The sequence below is a fragment of the Moschus berezovskii genome, chromosome 12 (genome assembly GCF_049115385.1).
Source record: "Moschus berezovskii isolate FMDL1 chromosome 12, NW_MosBer_1.0, whole genome shotgun sequence".
Lineage (NCBI taxonomy): Eukaryota > Metazoa > Chordata > Mammalia > Artiodactyla > Moschidae > Moschus > Moschus berezovskii.
In genome coordinates this window covers 14015262-14034583 of record NC_142471.1, presented here as the reverse complement: position 1 = coordinate 14034583, position 19322 = coordinate 14015262, and the positions used below count along the sequence as shown (strand labels likewise).

The 19322-nt window shown below is 42.0% G+C and overlaps 1 pseudogene; it reads right to left on the bottom strand.

Moving 5' to 3' along the window:
• Positions 1-960: 960 nt before the first annotated feature.
• LOC129555090 (ubiquitin-fold modifier-conjugating enzyme 1 pseudogene) lies at positions 961-1634 on the bottom strand (annotated as a pseudogene).
• Between the last annotated feature and the right edge of the window lie 17688 nt (positions 1635-19322).

The following is a 19322-nucleotide window of genomic DNA, read 5'->3' as shown; positions in this document are numbered from 1 at the left end:
GAGGAAGTTTCCCTTGTATACAGAGGGAAATGCAGCTTTCTGGGCTGCCAGGCATCCACTGTAACTCTGTGGGTGTGGTATCTCTCAGAAGGAAGTCACCAGAGACTTCTTCTAACTCTGTTTGTCACCCGGTGAACTTCTTTCCCACAATGGATTATTTCACACTGGACTTACTCTAAGCCAGCATCTAAAATTTAAAAGAAGCTTTTATGAAGTTGTCTCATTTGTGAAAAGCACAAATATTCAAAATCTCAGGGTGAAAGAGGGACGGGCAGCATCAAGGTTTGCTCTTAACTCTCCCCCTTGGGATTAAGTGTGATTGGCTTTTATTTACAGTTTTTGGTACAACTTAGGGTTGCTTACAGGTGCTTGATAATATATTTTAGACAAGGATTGATTGGAGTTGTATTGCTTTTGTAGTGATCTTTGTATTTTATTATGATGTTGTTTATTCAAAGTTTCAGTTCTCATAGTCTTTTTAGTTACATATGTGATTCCTGAGAATTTTTATTCTTTTTTTCTTGGTCTTGCCATGAGGCTTGTGGGATCTTAGTTCCCCAATGAGGGATTGAACACAGGCCCTCGGTAGTGAAAGTTCAGAGTCCTAACCACTGGACTGCCAAGGACTTTACAAAAATTTTTATCTGTAATTTTTTTTTTTTCACCAGAGAAAGCAGCTTTTATTGATGAGTTATCTCCAGAAACCAGAAAGACTATGTACCCACTTTGGGTTACCCCCTACCCCTCCAGGCCTCGCAGTGCTCCACCTAGGGACGGGATATAAATTGCCTGTTGGTTTTTCAAGGCCCTACCACTCCAGTGTTCTTGCCTGGAGAGTCCCAGGGACGGGGGAGCCTGGTGGGCTTCAGTCTATGGGGTCACACAGAGTCGGAAACGACTGAAGTGACTTAGCAGCAGCAGTCTTTCCTTTCCCTGTGGAGCTCAACTTAAGAAATTCAGCAGCAATGCTGTTTTTTTTTTCAGCAGTGTCTGCTGCAGCCACTTAGTAACAATTATGGGTGAAGGGGTGTCAGGGAAAGCAGTAAGATGAGTAAGAAGAATGATGCACAGGAAAACAGGAACCGTAGCCTATCAAAGGTCCCTCTGTCCTGCCTCAGTGGCTTGATCCTTCATTGGCCGCATTTCTCTTTATGCTGAATCACTCCCTTCTGAATCAGATCGGGGATTTCCACTGCCAGCCATGGACCCAGCCCCAGAGCCATGAGATGAGCTAGTCCAAACTTAGGCACGTTCCTGGCCCACAAAGGCTTAAAGTGACTGGTCAGGCATACTTTGCCACCCCTGTACATCTTTGCTGTTTTTCCATCTAGTTCAGGTACTGCAATTTCTGGAGCAGTAGTGGGACATATGATAGGAATGTCAAACTCGATATCAAACTCATATTTGAGGAGGTCATGGATGTACCAGCATCTTCCAGACCACCGAGTCCCTTCCTTGTTGGACTCCAGTCAGAACCAGTCATTGTCCGCATTCTTCTTGTTCTCCACATACCGTATGAGAGACTGGTACTCCTCCTTGAGTCTCTGCACCCACAACTCCCGATCTCGAGGTCCGGCGTTGGTCTTCAGCACCGGGATCTCAGACACAACACGCTGGGTGGCCTCGTCCGCCATCTTAGACCAGGGCACAAGAGCTGTCTGTAATTTTTTAAACTTTTATTCTTAAGAATAAAAATCCCTGAGCTTTGTGGTATGCTCTCTAAAGGGAAGCATAAATCATTTAATTCTCTTTATTATCTGTATACTTTCTCTAACTTCGTCCCTGTGGGTTATGCTCTAACAGTGACCTGGAATTTTTGTCCTTGAGATGGAGGGAGCTATTTATTTTTTACTACCATGTAGATCCCTTCAAACCCATGAATTTCAAGGGCTGGGGGCTGTGGGATGGGAGCCCTGAGCAGTGTGATGTCTCCATCCTTTGGAAGCTGCAGATTGATGATAATGGGACATACACCTGCCAGGTGAAGGACCCACCTAATGATGTGGCAACAGGGAACAGGGGAGCTCTGGCTCACTGTTGTGTACACTGTACGCCTCTCTGATCTCCACTTCCTGGCTCTGGCCATCTGCTTCGCCTGTGCAGCAATGGTCATAACGATAATTGTGATTCTCTTCCAGCATTTCCAGAAAAAGTGATGGAGTCATAAAGTGATGGAGTTAAAATCAAAAGAAGGAAAGCTCAACCAAGAAAAAAGGTCTCTATTGAGAAAAAACAGACTACCATTCTTAGATGAAAACTGAAGATTTCTTAGAACAAGAACCCTAAGATAAGTTAAAGTTAATGAAAGCTTCCCTTTAGCCTTTCCAGTTGTGATCTGTCTTCTAATCATCTCTGCAGTATACAACCACCTAGACAAGCAACCTCCTCTAGAGCCAGCATAGGGCCCTTCTTGAGCAGATACCAGCAGATGCTCACACACACTCAGCCCTATTATTAAGGTTTTATTTTTTATTTTAATTTCAGAGTGCAAGTAGTTTTCAAATGCTCTCTAGCTGTTGCATTCTAAGAAGCTATATTTTTGTCCTTAAACACAAACTGTGGCTTATGACTTGTGTGTACATATATTTGCATCAAATGAGATAAAAGCCAGACTGGTTCCAAATAGGAAAAGGAGTACATCAAGGCTGTATATTGTCACCCTGCTCATTTAACTTATATGCAGAGTACATCATGAGAAATGCTGGGCTGGATGAAGCACAAGCTGGAATCAACATTGCCGGGAAAAATATCAATAACCTCAGATATGCAGATGACACCACCCTTATGGTAGAAAGTGAAAAAGAACTAAATACCCTTTTGTTCAAAGTGAAAGAGGAGAGTGAAAAAGTTGGCTTAAAACTCAACATTCAGAAAACAAAGATCATGGCATCTGGTCCCATCACTTCATGGGAAATAGATGTAGAAACAGTGTCAGACTATATTTTTTGGGCTCCAAAATCACTGCAGATGCTGATTGCAGCCATGAAATTAAAAGACGCTTACTCCTTGGAAGTAAAGTTATGACCAACCTTGATAATATATTAAAAAGCAGAGACATTACTTTGCCAACAAAGGTCCGTCTAGTCAAGGCTATGGTTTTTCCCGTGGTCATGTATGGATGTGAGAGTTGGACTGTGAAGAAAGCTGATCGCCGAAGAATTGATGCTTTTGAACTGTGGTGTCGGAGAAGACTCTTGAGAGTCCCTTGTACCGCAAGGAGATCCAACCAGTCCATTCTAAGGGAGATCGATCCTGGGTGTTCATTGGAGGGACTGATGCTGAAGCTGAAACTGCAATACTTTGGCCACCTGATGTGAAGAGCTGACTCATTTAAGAAGACCCTGGTGCTGGGAAAGATTGAGCGCAGGAGGAGAAGGGGATGACAGAGGATGAGATGGTTGGATGGCATCACCGACTCAATGGACATGAGTTTGGGTAAACTCTGGGAGTTGGTGATGGACAAGGAGGCCTGGCGTGCTGCAATTCATGGGATCACAAAGAGTCGGACACGACTGAGCGACTGAACTGAACTGAACTGTATTCTCAAAAATAGAGTGTATTGGGAAGTTAAAACAATACAAAAACTAATATTTATTTTGTATTCCATAACTTATTAGAAATATTCAGCATTAAAGTGTTGGGATTTTTTTTTTTTTTTTTTTGGCTAAGCAGCTTGTGGAATCTTAGTTGCCTGACCAGGGATCAAATTACGCTCCCTGCAGTGCAAGCTCAGAATCCTAACCATTGGACCATGAGGGAAGTCCTTTTCCACTTTACAAAAATTATTGTTTCATTCAAGTACATTTGATTTACAATTATGTGTATCTTTCCACTCTTAATATCATTAAATATCTCCAAGAATCCCTCATGTGAAGTTTTTTGCTACTTCTGCCTGCAGATCTAGTCTCTTGAACAACAGCAGTGTCAACATTCTCCCATTCAGCAAGTTCTTCTATAAGCTCCATTTATACTCAATTCCAGTTTCACTCCTAGCATTTTCACTTATGTGCTGCACTTTCATCTTTGTTGGTCAGTTCTTTTCTTTTTTTTTTTTTTTAGTTAGACTATTCTTTCTTTCTTTTTCTGTATTTTTGAAAGTTTCCATAATAAAATTTAGAAATTTTTTTTAAAATAAGGATTTTGTTTTGATATTGTATTATAAAACATGGAAAAAAAATCTCCTTTTTTAAATGAAGACTTCCGGGCAGAAGAATATAATTTTCTGATAGACCAGTGATGCTTACTCCTTGGAAGGAAAGTTATGACCAACCTAGATAGTATATTAAAAAGCAGAGACATTACTTTGCCAATCAAGGTGCGTCTAGTCAAGGCTATGGTTTTTCCCGTGGTCATGTATGGATGTGAGAGTTGGACTGTGAAGAAAGCTGATCACCGAAGAACTGATGCTTTTGAATTGTGGTGCTGGAGAAGACTCTTGAGAGTCCCTTGGCCTGCAAGGAGATCCAACCAGTCCATTCTAAAGGAGATCAATCCTGGGTGTTCACTGGAAGGACTGATGCTAAAGCTGAAACTGCAATACTTTGGCCACCTCATGTGATGAGTTGACTCACTGGAAAAGACTCTGATGCTGGGAAAGACTGGGGGCGGGAGAAGAAGGGGATGACAGAGAATGAGATGACTGGATGGCATCACCGACTCTATGGACATGAGTTTGAGTGAACTCCGGGAGTTGGTGATGGACAGTGAGGCCTGGCGTGCTGTGATTCATGGGATCGCAAAGAGTCGGACACGACTGAGCGACTGAACTGAACTGAACTGATAGACCAGTAACTGGTAAATTAAGTAAAATCTTAACAACAGTTACTTGCTGCTGCTGCTGCTGCTAAGTCGCTTCAGTCGTGTCCGACTCTGTGCGACCCCATAGATGGCAGCCAACCAGACTCCGCCGTCTCTGGGATTCTCCAGGCAGGAATACTGGAGTGGGTTGCCATTTCCTTCTCCAATGTGTGAAAGTGAAAAGTGAAAGTGAAGTTCCTCAGTCGTGTCCGACTAGTAGCGACCCCATGGACTGCAGCCCACCAGGGTCCTCTGTCCATGAAACTGATAAAAATAATTTTTAGAATATTGTACAAATTATTAAATGTTACTATCTCAATAAAAGACCACTAAAAGTTGAAAGTTTAAGCCAAAAGCACATCAAAGGTCTATGGATCATCAGTGAAATTTGTTGTAGCCAATACGCTTGTTCCCTAATTTTATGTATAGGCATACCTCATTTTATTGCACTTAACTTTATTATGCTTTGTAGATATTGAGGTTGGTTGAGGGGCTTTTTGTTCTGTTACAATAAAATGTTTTTCAATCAAGGTTTGTCCATTGGTTTTTCAGACAGTGTACAGCTAATATACTACAGCATGGTATAAACATAACTTTTACATGCACTGGGAAATCAAAATTTATGTAACTTATTTTACTGGAATATTTGTTTTATTTTGGTTGTTGAGAACTAAATCCAAAATATATCTAAGGTATACCAGTGGAGTCTCTACTTCACTTGAGGAATTTATCCATGCACGGTAGGTGGCATTTGCATTCGCACAAATGCTAGGTAATCAAGAGCTACTCAATTATCCTAAATTACTTTGGCCAATGAGTCAAGTAGTTGTTCTTGGGCTGCTATTGCCTCAGTGGTAGAACTGGCAAGTTTACCATGAATAAGTGCCCTTCCAATGGAAGCAAATCCAGTCATGTATATTACCTCCTGGGAATTCCCATTTAAGGTGGCAATGTGGTTTAATGGAGAAGACAAATGACAGGACCAATGGGAGAATTCAGATTTACTGTGAACGTCCATGGGGACAGTTAGAAATCCTAGTAAGCATTGGCCTTCAATCCACCAGCTGTGCAAACATTCATAAACCCATCAAGAGGCCCATTCATTACAGATATAAGAACAGGTGGTACACACAAGATTCCTGCCAGGTTTGATTATTATTAATGCCATTATTTGGGATTATTCTATTGGCCTTTTCAAGCCAAGGGTCAGTGGTGTTTGGTGAACAATTAGGGAGAAACCATCCTGTTCTATGGACTTTGTTCTCAAAGGTCATACAGAAGGGAGTTCTTTTGCCATGACAAGCAGACCTAACCTACTGGTAAGAACTATTAATATATAGGCAGAATAGGTATGATTAGCTGGATTGAGAGTTACAACACAGGAGAGGTCAAAGCAAGGTACAGGAAAATCTGGTTGCAGAAGTTTGACTTGATGATTAATATCCAAAGGGGTGCAGCTACAACTAGTTGTCACAATGGAGATGGCTAAAGGGTCGTGGCTGTCATAGACAGATTAGGTTTTCTAATGAAAGATCCAACAATCAGAAGTATCCAAGTTCCTCTAGACCGTAATCTTTTGAGGGCAGCATTTTGTTTGTGAGGGGGAGGGGGAAGGGGGGAACGGACCTGTGCTGTGTGGCATGTGGGATTTTAGTTCCATGAAAAGGGATCAAAACTTTGCTCCGTGCATTGGGAGTGCAAAGTCTTAACCACTGGAGTGCCAGGGAAGTCCCGGAAGGGTAGCATTTTTTTGTGGAAATATCAACAAGGTAACTTCTTTTAGCTTCCAAAGAGTCGAGCTTAGCACGCCCCAGAACTTTAATAATAGGCAAGGTAGCAAGTAAGAATATGGCATTTAATAATTCTTGAACCAAAAGGCTGTTTTTAATTTGATCTCTCCTGGAAGTAAGGAAGCCATGTTGTTTCCATCACGTTCCAAAATCGTGAGCCATGCCAAAGACAAAGCTACTGTCAGTGTAAATGTTGTCCATTTTGCCCTTGACTAGGCTATAGGCCCATGTGAGTACATATATTTGGCTTATTGGGCCAAAGTAGCCCAAGGCAAAAGTGTTACTTCAGTTTCTTAAAGAAGAATGGACATTGCACATCCAGCACAATAGTTACCATTTTCATCTTTCAAAGAAAAACCATCAGTGAACCGTAAAATGTCAATATTATCTAAGGGCATGTCTTATAAGCAGTCATGGCGGTGCGGGAGTGTGTGTGAGGGGCACAGTTTATCTGTGAGAGAAAAGGAGCAGGGCCAAAGTTATTACACTGGGCAAGAGTGATTTATGGGGCAGTTCGATTACAGGAGAATTTCATAGAAAGTGAGGTGGCTTACTGCAAGATGTTGAGTATGATAAGGGTTAAGAGCTTCATCAGCATGTGGCACAAAATGGTTAAAGAAGATCCCATGACCATTCTTCAGTGATTTTTACAAGAAGGGAAGTTTCAGGTATAGCTCTGAGGTGGGGGTTAAGATGTATCCTAGGCTCCAGGTTCTTGGCAGTCATGATCCACAGACATTTGGGTGAGTACCCTAAGGGCATTCCCTTCTTTTTCACGTACAAAAAGAATAGGAATTAATAATTGGGGTTTTCAAAGGCAGGAGTGGTTATAAAACTTTAAGATTGTAAAAGTCATGTCACCTGAATATTCCAAGGTGAAAAGAGAATTATTAGCGCTTTTTTTTTATTTATTAGTTTTTCACAAGAATATAAGGGTTGGGCCACTGGGGAAGTTTAAGGGATCTGGTTGAGAAAATAGCCTGCCAATCCAAGAAAACTTTGCAGCTTGCATTTGGTTTGGGGCTTTGGGAAGTTCAAGATGCTATGAAGTCTGTCTGATCTATGTGCAGTCCTTGTTCTGAGAACAGATGTGCTAAATAAACTTGAGTTTGAACAAATTGCAATTTTTCCTTAGAGACTTTATGCTCCTTTTCGGCTAGAAGTTTGAGTAAATGGAGACTCTCTTCTTGTGAAGAGACTTAGGAAGCGGAGCAGAGAAGTAAGTCATCCACACATTCTATTAAAGTGGAGCCTCCAGGGATTTCCCTGGTGGTCCACTGGCTAAGACTGCACTCCCCATATAGAGGACCTGGGTTTGATCCTTAATCAGGAAACTAAATCCCACACGCCACAACTAAGACTCGGTGCAGTCAAATAAATAACTTTTTCAAGGTGGAGCTTCCAGAAAACTGGATGTCTTCTAGATCAGCCTTCAAAGTTTATGAGGGGAATTTCCTAGTTTCCCAGGAATTAGAACCCTGTGCTTCCACTCCAGCAGCTATGGGTTCAACCCCTGGTCAGGGAGCTAGAGTGCCACAAGACGGGAGGCTATAAATAAATAAAGTTTGTGAGAAATAAGAAGGGCAGAGGTAACTGCAGTCATTCAATTAAAAGATGCTGGCTCCTTGGAAGAAAAGCTATGACAAATCTAGACAGCGTATTAAAATACATCACTTTGCTGACAAAGGTCTGTATAGTCAAAGTTATGGTTTTTCTAGTAGTCATATTCAGATGTGAGAGCTGGTGCATAAAAAAGGCTGAGCACTGAAGAATCGACACTTTGAATTGTGATGCTGGAGAAGATTCTTGAGAGTCTCTTGGACTGCAAGGAGACCAAACCAACCAATCCTAAAGGAAGTGAACCCTGAATAATCATTGGAAGGACTGATGCTGAAGCTAAAGCTCCAAAATTTTGGCCACCTGATACAAAGAGCTGAAACACTGGGAAAGACCCTGATGCTGAGAAAGACTGAAAACAAAAGGAGAAGTCGGTGGTAGAGGATGAGATAGTTAGATAGCATCACCAACTTAATGGACATGAGAGGACAGAGTAGCCTGGCATGCTGCAATCCGTGGGGTCAGACATGACTGAGCAACTGGACAACAAAAGAAGGGCTTTCACTGGGGCATTACTATAAAGGAATATTGCTGACCTTCCCCAGTAAAGACAAAAAGCTACTATATTGTCTTGGTTTATCTTCTGGGAACTTCTAAAACACACACTACATAAATTAATTCACATCAAAAAATTTGCTTTCAGTTGGGATGGAGGCTAATGAAGTATAGGGGCTGGGGCAACAGGGTGACAGTACTGTTTATGGCTCGAAGGTCCTGGACAAGTCTCCATCCACAACCATTTGGTTTCTTCACAGGTAAAATAGAAACGTTGCACTAACTGGTGGAGGGGATAATGTGGCCCTGGGCCTTTGTTATTGGCTTAATGCCTTGAAGGGCCTCTTTATTTATAGGGTATTGATTAATCCTGAGAGAAGTTTTGAGGGTCATACTTGGATCTTGGTGCACATGGGTACTTCAGATATCAGTTGAGGATTTTGCCCATAAGGAGAAAGTGAAGGTGTCAGCACTCATTCATGTCCAACTCTGCGACTCCCTGGACTGTAGCCTGTCAGGCTTCTCTGCCCATGGGACTTTCCAGGCAAGACTACTGGAGTGGGTTGCCATTTGCTTCTCCGGGGGATCTTCCCGACCAAGGGACTGACCCCGGGTCTCCTGAATTGCAGGCAAATTCTTTACCATCTGAGCCACAGGGAAGAGTGGTAGCTAATCCAATAGAGACAAATGATCAGTGTTCTCAGAATTAGCTCTTGTGCCATTAGACATGGAGAAATTAGAAGATGCTGAAGGGCCATTTGCTTTACTTAATTGGCTATTTTGGTTGCTACTGTCAGGTTCCAGAATTATTTCCCCCTTTTGGGAGAAAGAAATTCCAGTGGTCATTTTTCCAATGTATTTTGGCTTAATAAGTAAATAGAAGTGGAGGAAAAAGGAGAAAAGGGTAAGCATCTCTTAGAGAGCCTAAGCAAAAGGGGACAAGTTTAGCGATAACCTGTTGAGGTTTACTAGAGATCCCCACCACTTGCATCATTTTAGTATTCTGAGGCAAGAGCTTTTTAATGGTAGTGGGGCTGAGCACCAAGAGTGTAGCTCTTCCAAAAAGGACAAAAACAGATTTGTTTCCAGTCTAATGAGTAGTTTCTTCAAGTTGATTAAGAGAAAGGATTGGGGAAATTCTCTGTAGTTCTTCAGAGTCCTGGACATCAGGAGGACATTAGTAAGGCTGGTTAGAGGACTAAAGGTGCTTGGAGTACTTAAGCTCGTAGAAATTTTTCTTCCAATGTTCTAGCTTTTAGAAATTATGATGGAGACTAGGAAGGTTTGGGGTTTGTTTAAAGGCTTCCTTTTTGGAGTTGAAAATTAGGAATTTTAGTGGTCTTCATTTTAGTTGCATCATCGAGGGTATGGGTGAGATGGACATAATTTTCCATTATATTCTGTTTCTTTTAACTAGAAGAGAGATTTCAGTTCAACCTGTTAACGTACATAGATCAAAGGCAACTTGAGTGGATTCAGCATTCAAAGGAAGACCAAAATTTTCCTTAAGGACAATTTGGGGGAATTCCCTGGTGGTCCAGTGTTAAGACTCAGCACTTTAATTTCAAGGGCCCAGGTTCAATCCCTGGTCAGGGAAGAAAGATTCTGCAAGTCTCATGCCATGATAAAAAAAAGAAAACAAGTGAAGACGACTTGCACGAGCTGATCAGGTTTCTGGATACAGGCATTCCAATCAACAGACTTTAGAAACCCCTAGGTTTGCCAAATGGGTTACTTGGTGATTCCATTACTCTGAGTGTATAATCAAACAGCAAGGGTTTCTTTGTCCCCAGGATGTAATTCCAAAGACTTGTATTGATAGCTTATGGTGAACCATTTTGGATTTATGATCTCTGAAAAAGAAGATTTATGACCAGACACCAGGTTTGATCACTCAGAGCTTTTGTGTGGCAGAAATTTTATTATAGTGAAAATGGACTGAGAGAGCTTCTGACATAGACATCAGAAGGGGGACGGAGAATGGCCCACTTGCTAGTCTTATGAAGGCCTTATATACTTTTACCATATCCACTTCCACAACATACATCTTAAATTAACAAGATTCAGTTCAGTTCAGTTCAGTCACTCAGTCATGCCCAAATCTTTGTGACCCCATGGATTGCAGCATGCCAGGCCTTCCTGCCATTACCAACTCCTGGAGTTTACCCAAACTCATGTCCATTGAATCGGTGATGCCATCCAGCCATTTCATCTTCTGTCATCCCCTTCTCCTCCCACCTTCAATCTTTCCCAGCATCAGGGTCTTTGCAAATGAGTCAGCTCTTTGCATCAGGTGGCCAAAGTATTGGAGTTTCAGCTTCAACATCAGTCCTTCCAATGAACACCCAGGACTGATCTCCTTTAGGATGGACTGGTTGGATCTCCTTGCTGTCCAGGGGACTCTCAAGAGTCTTCTCCAACACCAAAGTTCAAAAGCATCAATTCTTTGGCCCTCAGCTTTCTTTATAGTCCAACTCTCACATCCATACATGACTATTGGAAAAAGCATAGCCTTGACTAGATGGACCTTGGTTGACAAAGTAATGTCTCTGCTTTTTAATATGCTGTCTAGGTTGATCATAACTTTCCTTCCAAGGAGCAAGGGTCTCTTAATTTCATGGCTGCAGTCACCATCTACAGCAATTTTAGAGCCCTCAGAAATAAAGTCTGCCACTGTTTCTCCATCTATTTGCCATGAAGTGATGGGACCAGATGCCATGATCTTTGCTTTCTGAATGTTGAGTTTTAAGCCAACTTTTTCACTCTCCTCTTTCGTTTTCATCAAGAGGCTCTTTAGTTCTTCACTTTCTGCCATAAGGGTGGTGTCATCTGCATATCTGAGGTTATTGATATTTCTCCCGGCAATCTTGATTCCAGCTTGTGCTTCATCCAACCCAGCGTTTCTCATGATGTACTCTGCATATAAGTTAAATCAGCACGGTGACAATATACAGCCCCGATGTACTCCTTTTCCTATTTGAAACCAGTCTGTTGTTCCATATCCAGTTCTAATGGTTGCTTCCTGACTTGCATACAGATTTCTCAAGAGGCAGGTCAGGTGGTCTGGTATTTCCATCTTCTGAAGAATTTTCCACAGTTTATTGTGATCCACACAGTCAAAGGTTTTGGCATAGTCAATAAAGCAGAAATAGATGTTTTTCTGGAACTCTCTTGCTTTTTCAATGATCCAGTGGATGTTGGCAATTTGATTTCTTGTTCCTCTGCCTTTTCTAAAACCTGCTTGAACATCTGGAAGTTCACGGTTCATGTACTGTTGAAGCTTGGCTTGGAGAATTTTGAGTATTACTTTACTAGCGTGTTAGATGAGTGCAATTGTACAGTAGTTTGAGCATTCTTTGGCATTGCGTTTCTTTGGGATTGGAATGACCTTTTCCAGTCCTGTGGCCACTGCTGAGTTTTCCAAATTTGTTGGCATATTGAGTGCAGCACTTTCACAGCATCATCTTTTAGGATTTGAAATAGCTCAACTGGAATTCAATCACCTCCACTAGCTTTGTTCATAGTGATGCTTCCTAAGGCCCACTTGACTTCGCATTTCAGGATGTCTGACTCTAGGTGAGAGATTATACCATCATTATTATCTGAGTCATGAAGATCTTTTTTGTACAGTTCTTCTGTGTATTCTTGCCACCTCTTAATATCTTCTGCTTCTGTTAGGTCCATACCATTTCTGTCCTTTATTGTGCCCATCTTTGCATGAAATGTTCCCTTGGTATCTCTAATTTTCTTGAAGAGACCTCTAGTCTTTCCCATTCTATTGTTTTTCTCTATTTCTTTGCATTGATCACTGAGGAAGGCTTTCTTATCTCTCCTTGCTAGTCTTTGGAACTCTGCATTCAAATGGGTATATCTTTCCTTTTCTCCTTTGCTTTTTGCTTCTCTTCTTTTCTCAGCTATTTGTAAGGCCTCCTCAGACCGTCATTTTGCTTTTTTGCATTTCTTTTTCTTGGGAATGGTCTTGCTCCCTGTCTCCTGTACAATGCCACAAACCTTAGGGGGACAGGTTTTAATAAATTCAGGAGAGGAACAGAAATAGATAAGTTCAGAGAAAAAGGAAAATTCAGTGAAAAGAAGTTGAGGGAATAGAAGAGATGGGGACAGTGCTGAAGAGAAAGAGGAAGCTGGCTGCGGAGACAGAGTGGGGAAGAGGGAAATGTAGTTCCAGAAGCTTTTTATGGTCTTTTTTTTTTTTGCCTTGGTTAATTTAGAAATGGTATTTTGTAAAGAGGCAAGCAGAGACATTACTATGCCAACAAAGGTCCGTCTAGTCAAGGCTGTGGTTTTTCCAGTGGTCATGTATGGATGTGAGAGTTGGACTGTGAAGAAAGCTGATCGCCGAAGAGTTGATGCTTTTGAACTGTGGTGTTGGAGAAGACTCTTGAGAGTCCCTTGGACTGCAGGGAGATCCAACCAGTCCATTCTAAAGGAGATCAATCCTGGGTGTTCATTGGAAGGACTGATGCTAAAGCTGAAACTGCAATACTTTGGCCACCTCATGCGACGAGTTGACTCACTAGAAAAGACTGATGCTGGGAAAGGTTGGGGGCGGGAGGAGACGGGGACGACAGAGAATGAGATGGCTGGATGGCATCAGCGACTCTGTGGACATGAGTTTGAGTGAAATCCGGGAGTTGGTGATGGACAGGGAGGCCTGGCGTGCTGTGATTCATGGGGTCGCGGAGAGTTGGACACGACTGAGCGACTGAACTGAACTGAACTTACTGAAAGAGGCAATTTTAGAATCTTGGATACATTTGGAAATCTCCAGGTACCAATTAAAATTGTTATCCCATCAATCTGTTTAATTTTAATTTACTCAATTAGTTTTTTTAGCCATAGCACTCAGCATGCAGAAATTCCCTACCCAGGGATTGAACCCATGTTTCTGGCATTGAAAGTGCAGAGTCTTAAGCACTGGACAACCAAGGAAGTCCCACTGTTTTTAATTTTAGAGCCGCAGTCTTTTAATTTGGTTCTGAGAAAAACCTGTTTGGGGAGGTCAGAAATTTCTTTTAATGGCCACTGGAGTTCTAAAGTATCTTTGATCTATTAAGTTAAGATTGTGCCGGAGGAGGGATGGTAGTTTTTTTTTTTTTATTTTTTTACATAAAACAGGCCAGGGGCCTCAGGAGTACCCTCCTCAGAGAATTTAGGGGATTACATCATACATACATCAAAATCAGAGGCTCAGAAACCAATGAGTGCTCACCAAAAGGAAGATATCTTTAAGAAAACAGATCCCAAGTAAAGTTGGAAAGCTCAACCAAAAGAGGGGAACTTGAATCAGAGAGAAGACTTACTGAACCAAAAAGGAGATAATAACTGTTGAAGAGCACAAGCGGCTCAAATGAGTATCACGTACAGATCTGGGGGTGTTAAATCCTCAGGGTTTCATTACCTTCAGATCCCACTTCTGACACCATGATACGTCAATTTTTTTAAAAGAAAAAGGTAAGTAATTTAGCCAGCAAAATCAAGTTAAGTCAGGAATAGCAAAGGAATTACAATTCAGGACAACAAACTATGGGGAACCAAAGGCAAGTCTGGAGAACAAAAGAGGAGAGTGTTTTTTATAGAAGAAAGGAGGGAGCTGGGAGAAGTTGGGGTTATTTTAAATAAAAGTTCATTGGAGGAAAATGAGAGTTCAAAGTGGTGGTGGCTTCTCATTGGCTGCAGGCAATCAGTGTGGTAGCATTGGCTACAGGTGAGGGCAGCTTACTGTTGCTAGGTACCTGCAGCTTGCTGTTGCAAGGCTGAGAGGAAGCCTTCCTTCTTCCTGCTGTACTATACACACTGAGATGAGTAATGTGTGTGAGAGCTCTCTCTTTGTGGCTTCCCAACTACAGATGTTTCCTTAAAACATTTTCACAGAGTGTATATATGTCAGTATAGATAATATTTGTGAGTCATAGGCATTAAAGATTACAAGGTAGATGACTTATAGTCTTTATTAGCATTTCCCCACACACACACCTTTTCCTATGAAATGGTTTTTCAGAAAAAAAATGTAACATTTCCTTTGATGAGATTGTTCCTCAGATTCTGTTTTTAGCCAATGAAATTAGATAGTTGAGACCTGTAAGAACAAAGAGAGATAACTTGTTTCAGGAGTGCAGCCAGATGCCTGCAAGTGAACTTGCTATAGTGAGGCCCCATAAGCTTGGAGAAACCTTAGAGAAAGGATGAAGGGCTGGAATAACAGAAATAGGCAGCTATCCCAATATTCAGAAGAGAGGGAGAATGGAGGAAACCATTGTTAACATTTTTAGCTACATCCTTCTGGAACATTTTTTTTTGGCTGCGCTGGTTCTTCGTTGTGGCACAAGGGCTTCTCTAGCTGCTTAGGTGCACTGGGGGATGTGGGATCTTAGTTTCCCAACCAGGGAACAAGCATGCCTTGGAAAGCAGATTCTTAACCACTGGACCACCAAGGAAGTCTCATAGAACTTCTTAAGGTATATAAATATATTTTAATCACAATACCAGAATATATCATTTAAGGAAAGTATATACTGGACTGCTTTAAAAAAAAAAAGAATCCCAGGTATCACATGTCAGGAAGACAGCATAGTTAACTGTCTGTCAGATCAGGTGATTTATATTTTCCTAAAATGATAAGAAGGAACACTAAGAACTCAGCCATGTCACGAAGTACCAACATATTGTATAAGTACAACTAAAAATTCCTTTATCTGTCAAGGTTCAAAGAGAAGAACAAAACCATCAGGAAACATGTATATATATTTGTTACAGGGATTTGACAATTATGCTACTGTGGGAGCTGGTTAAGCAGTCTCTGTCAGGATGGGAAGATGGATGTAAAGAGGGGGATAGCAGGAACAAGCTGGAAGCCACATATCCAAGCTGGAGTTGAAATTCAGTTCTCTTTATGTTTCCTGCCTCTGACCTTGGAAGTGTGGGTGTTCAGTAGAAGACCCTTTATTGCCATGCTAAACTCATACCTGGCCCAGGAGTCAGTGAAGTTAAGGAAGATCTGGTAGGGGGATGATCTCGTGACTAAGACTCACTTCCAATGCAGGGGGCCTGGGTTCAATCCCAGCGTTTGAATCCTATTTGCTGCAACTAAGAACTTGCAAGCCACAACTAAAAAAAAAAAATCCCACATGCTGCAGTGAAGATTGAAGGTCCTATGTCCACAACTAAGATCTGGCACAGCCAAATAAATAAATATTAAGAGAGAGAAAAAAGAGGATGCAGGGGAAATGGAGCAGCTGCAAGGCCAGCCACTGCCACCCACCAAGGAAGATAAGCTGTGGCAGGTTCCAGCCCCAGATCTCACAGAAGAATCTTATAGTCCTTGAGTCATTCAGAAAGACTCAGGGAAGGGAATTCTGGGCAGTGTTTTGCTTAGAAGGTTGGTACAACATGAAGCCACACCCTGGTTTCTTTATAGCACCCCATGTGGCCTGCCTCTTGGGATGCTCTGACAAGAGCAAGAGTTTAGGTTTTAATGACTCCTGATATGAGACTGTCTGTGATGCAGAAAAGTTTTGGTTTCTCCTTATACATAAGAGGAATAAGTCCTATCTTTTCTCTGTGTTTCCCGCTCCCCACCGTCCCGCCCCCCCCCCCCCACCACAAGCCCCATCTCTCATTATCACCTACACACCAAACCACTGTAACTGATTCTTAACTTGTAAACTCTAATCCCCCTTTTTTGTCTCTTGTAGTTTGGAAACTTTCAAAGTCGACATTGTTAAGCACTGCTATTATGAGGATAAAGATCTCAAATTTATTCCAATTTTCCAGGATAAAACTGGGGACTTATTTTTTATAAATGAAGTGGTCAAAATGAAAATGTTAGGAAACATTGCTGCTTAATAAATCCCAAGTGATAGAGAACTTCTGACAAAAACATAGGTAATGAAAATGCTTAGGGACATTCCTGATGGTCCAGTGGCTAAGGCTTTGCACTCCCAATGCAGGGGGCCCAGATTCCATCCCTGGTCAGGGAACTAGATTCCGCATGCCACAGCTAAGATCGAGGGCAGTCAAGTAAATAAATTTTTTTTTTAATAAGAGAAATAAAATTCTTAGCATGTAGTGAGCTCTCAAAAGGAGGACTGCAACCCATATGGCCTGGGCCCACACTTCTGTCTTGTCACTTCTTTGCCATATGAATTGAGGCTCAAAAATCGCTGGCCAACCCTGGCCTCCTAGCTCATTGGCCCATGGGGAGCACAAACTGCTATGAAGAACCAGAGATAGGAGTCTGCACCCCAGATGGAGCTACTATGGATACACGGAACTTACTGCCAGACTCCTTTCCCCTATCCAGTCATGATAGTTTTGAACTAGAAGCTGCAGTGGGAAGGAATTATTTTAACCATATTATCTCGGCTCGGGTATCACCAAGTCTGATGCAGATCAAGAAAGAAAAACCAGAAAGCATTTTACAGTGTTTTGTACTCACAGCTCTTGGGGGAGAACACAGCATGCCACCCAGTGCTACTTAGGGGAAGCACTAGGTCAGTCACACTGAAGAGCAAAGGGGAAGTGTGGGCAAGCACTTTTATTGTGGTTTTGCTGGAAGTTAAGAGAGCAAACGGGTGTGGGGTTGGCTAATTTGAATAATTTCAGCAAATTCTTCAGCACAGGGACTGTCCCTCGTCGTCTGATATGTGGCCCCAGGGCAATTAGGGTGAGCATATTTTGGTCCCAGAGTGTGAGGGCCTGATAAGAGTGGTGTTAGGTGACATGGACTTAATCGGCTGTTTAAGAAGAGAAACTGACCAGCTTCTAGCTAGGACCTCAAAACTGGATCAAGATACCACACACCTACCCACCCAAACTGGGCTTCCCAGGTGGTTCAGTGGTAAAGAATGTGCCTGCCGATGAAGGGGACAAAAGGAGACTCGGATTTGATCCCTGGGTTGGGAAAATCTCCTGGAGAAGAGAATGGCAATTCACTACAGTATTCTTGCTTGAAGAATCCCATGGACAGAGGAGCTGGCTACAGTCCAGAGGGTCGCAAAGAGTCGGACAGTCTGAGCATGCACACCCACACAAACTACAGGAAGCAATATTCTTAAAAAAAATTTTTTATGCAAATAGAATACATATTTTGTTACTTTTCTGCTTTCAAAGCTTCAATATTCCCCACTGACTTTATGTACATATTATCTTCAATTTTTTCTCAAATTTTGAAACATATCATCATCCAAAAATTGTATTCTAGTAATTGCTTTTAAGAGTAATTACTTTTTGAAAAGCATCTCAGACACTGGTTTATCTGTAATTTTTGGTGCAAACAACAATGAAAGGAAGTAGCATGTCAAAATCTCTTAGATTTTTACAATACCTGTAATTTTCTGTATGTTTTAAATATTCCATAATTTCTAAAAAGTGGAGGTTACTGAGAGAGAAAGAGAAAAGCTGCAAGCTGCCCTGTATCCAGCAAATTTTTTTCTAGTTATATTGAGATCTAATTGGCAGATAATAGCACATCTTGACACAGGTGAGGTTTTCTGACTCCTGAGGCCCCACAGAAGTGAAAGAGTCTAACTGTATTTATTTTAGGGTGGGGAAAAGACCATGATGAGGCTAAAGGGGGACAACACAGAATGGTGACAGAACTAGGCCCAGCTTAAGTCAGGCTTTGTTGAAGGCCAAGCCTGTGGAGGAAACAAAGTAAAGGCAGCCACACAGCACTGCCCAGGACCACACAGCCCCACTGCAGTCTCTGGTGAGACAAAAAAATCAATTCAAGCAAGTAACCATCAAGCTCACGGGGTGCCATAACCCCTATTTTACTATTTAACACAAAGTACTGTTTGAAAGAACTGTAAAGTATCCCCCCAAAACTGCAAATAACCTAGGAATCCAGTCTTCTGTGGTGGTACTGCTGCTTAAAGATGCATATTTTTCTATGTTGGTCAAAAAAATTAACCAGACAAGGCTGTGACCGCTGAGCCTGCTGATGTCCCACCTGGGTTATCTTATCCTTCATCTCTGGTTACTACAGCACTTGGCCTCAATGAGAATTATTCCATTTGGACGGGCCCTATACTGTGGCTGGGCAGTTCAATACTTCATTTCATTCTTTCCTTCCTTCACATGGGAAAGGGAGGCAGAGAAGGTGCCTGGGAACTAACCCAGAAAGATGTATCTCTCACTGGGCTTGAGAGTGCATTGCTTAAAAGGGTGCAGACTCTGAAACCAGAGTATCTTACTGCTGCACTCTGAAACCAGAGTGCCTTAGTGCAATGCCCAGATCTGCTATCTATAAACCAAGTAATTTTAGGAAAGTCACCTAACAATTTGATACCTCAGTTTCCTTCTACTAAGCAGTTGTAGTAACATCTTGGTGGGTTGCTATGATGCTTAAATGAGATTAAGTACTCAAAATAGTGGAAAGCATAGTGAGGGTGCAATACATGCTTGCAAAGACTCTTCAGTCATGTCCAACTGTTTGTGATCCGATGGACTGTAGCCCACCAGCCAGGCTTCTCTGTCCATGGGATTCTCCAGGCAAGTGTAATGGAGTGGGTTGCCATGCCCTCCTCCAGGGGATCTTCCTGACCCAGGGATCAAACCCTTGTCTCAGGCATCTAACTCCATTGACAGGTGGGTTCCTCACCA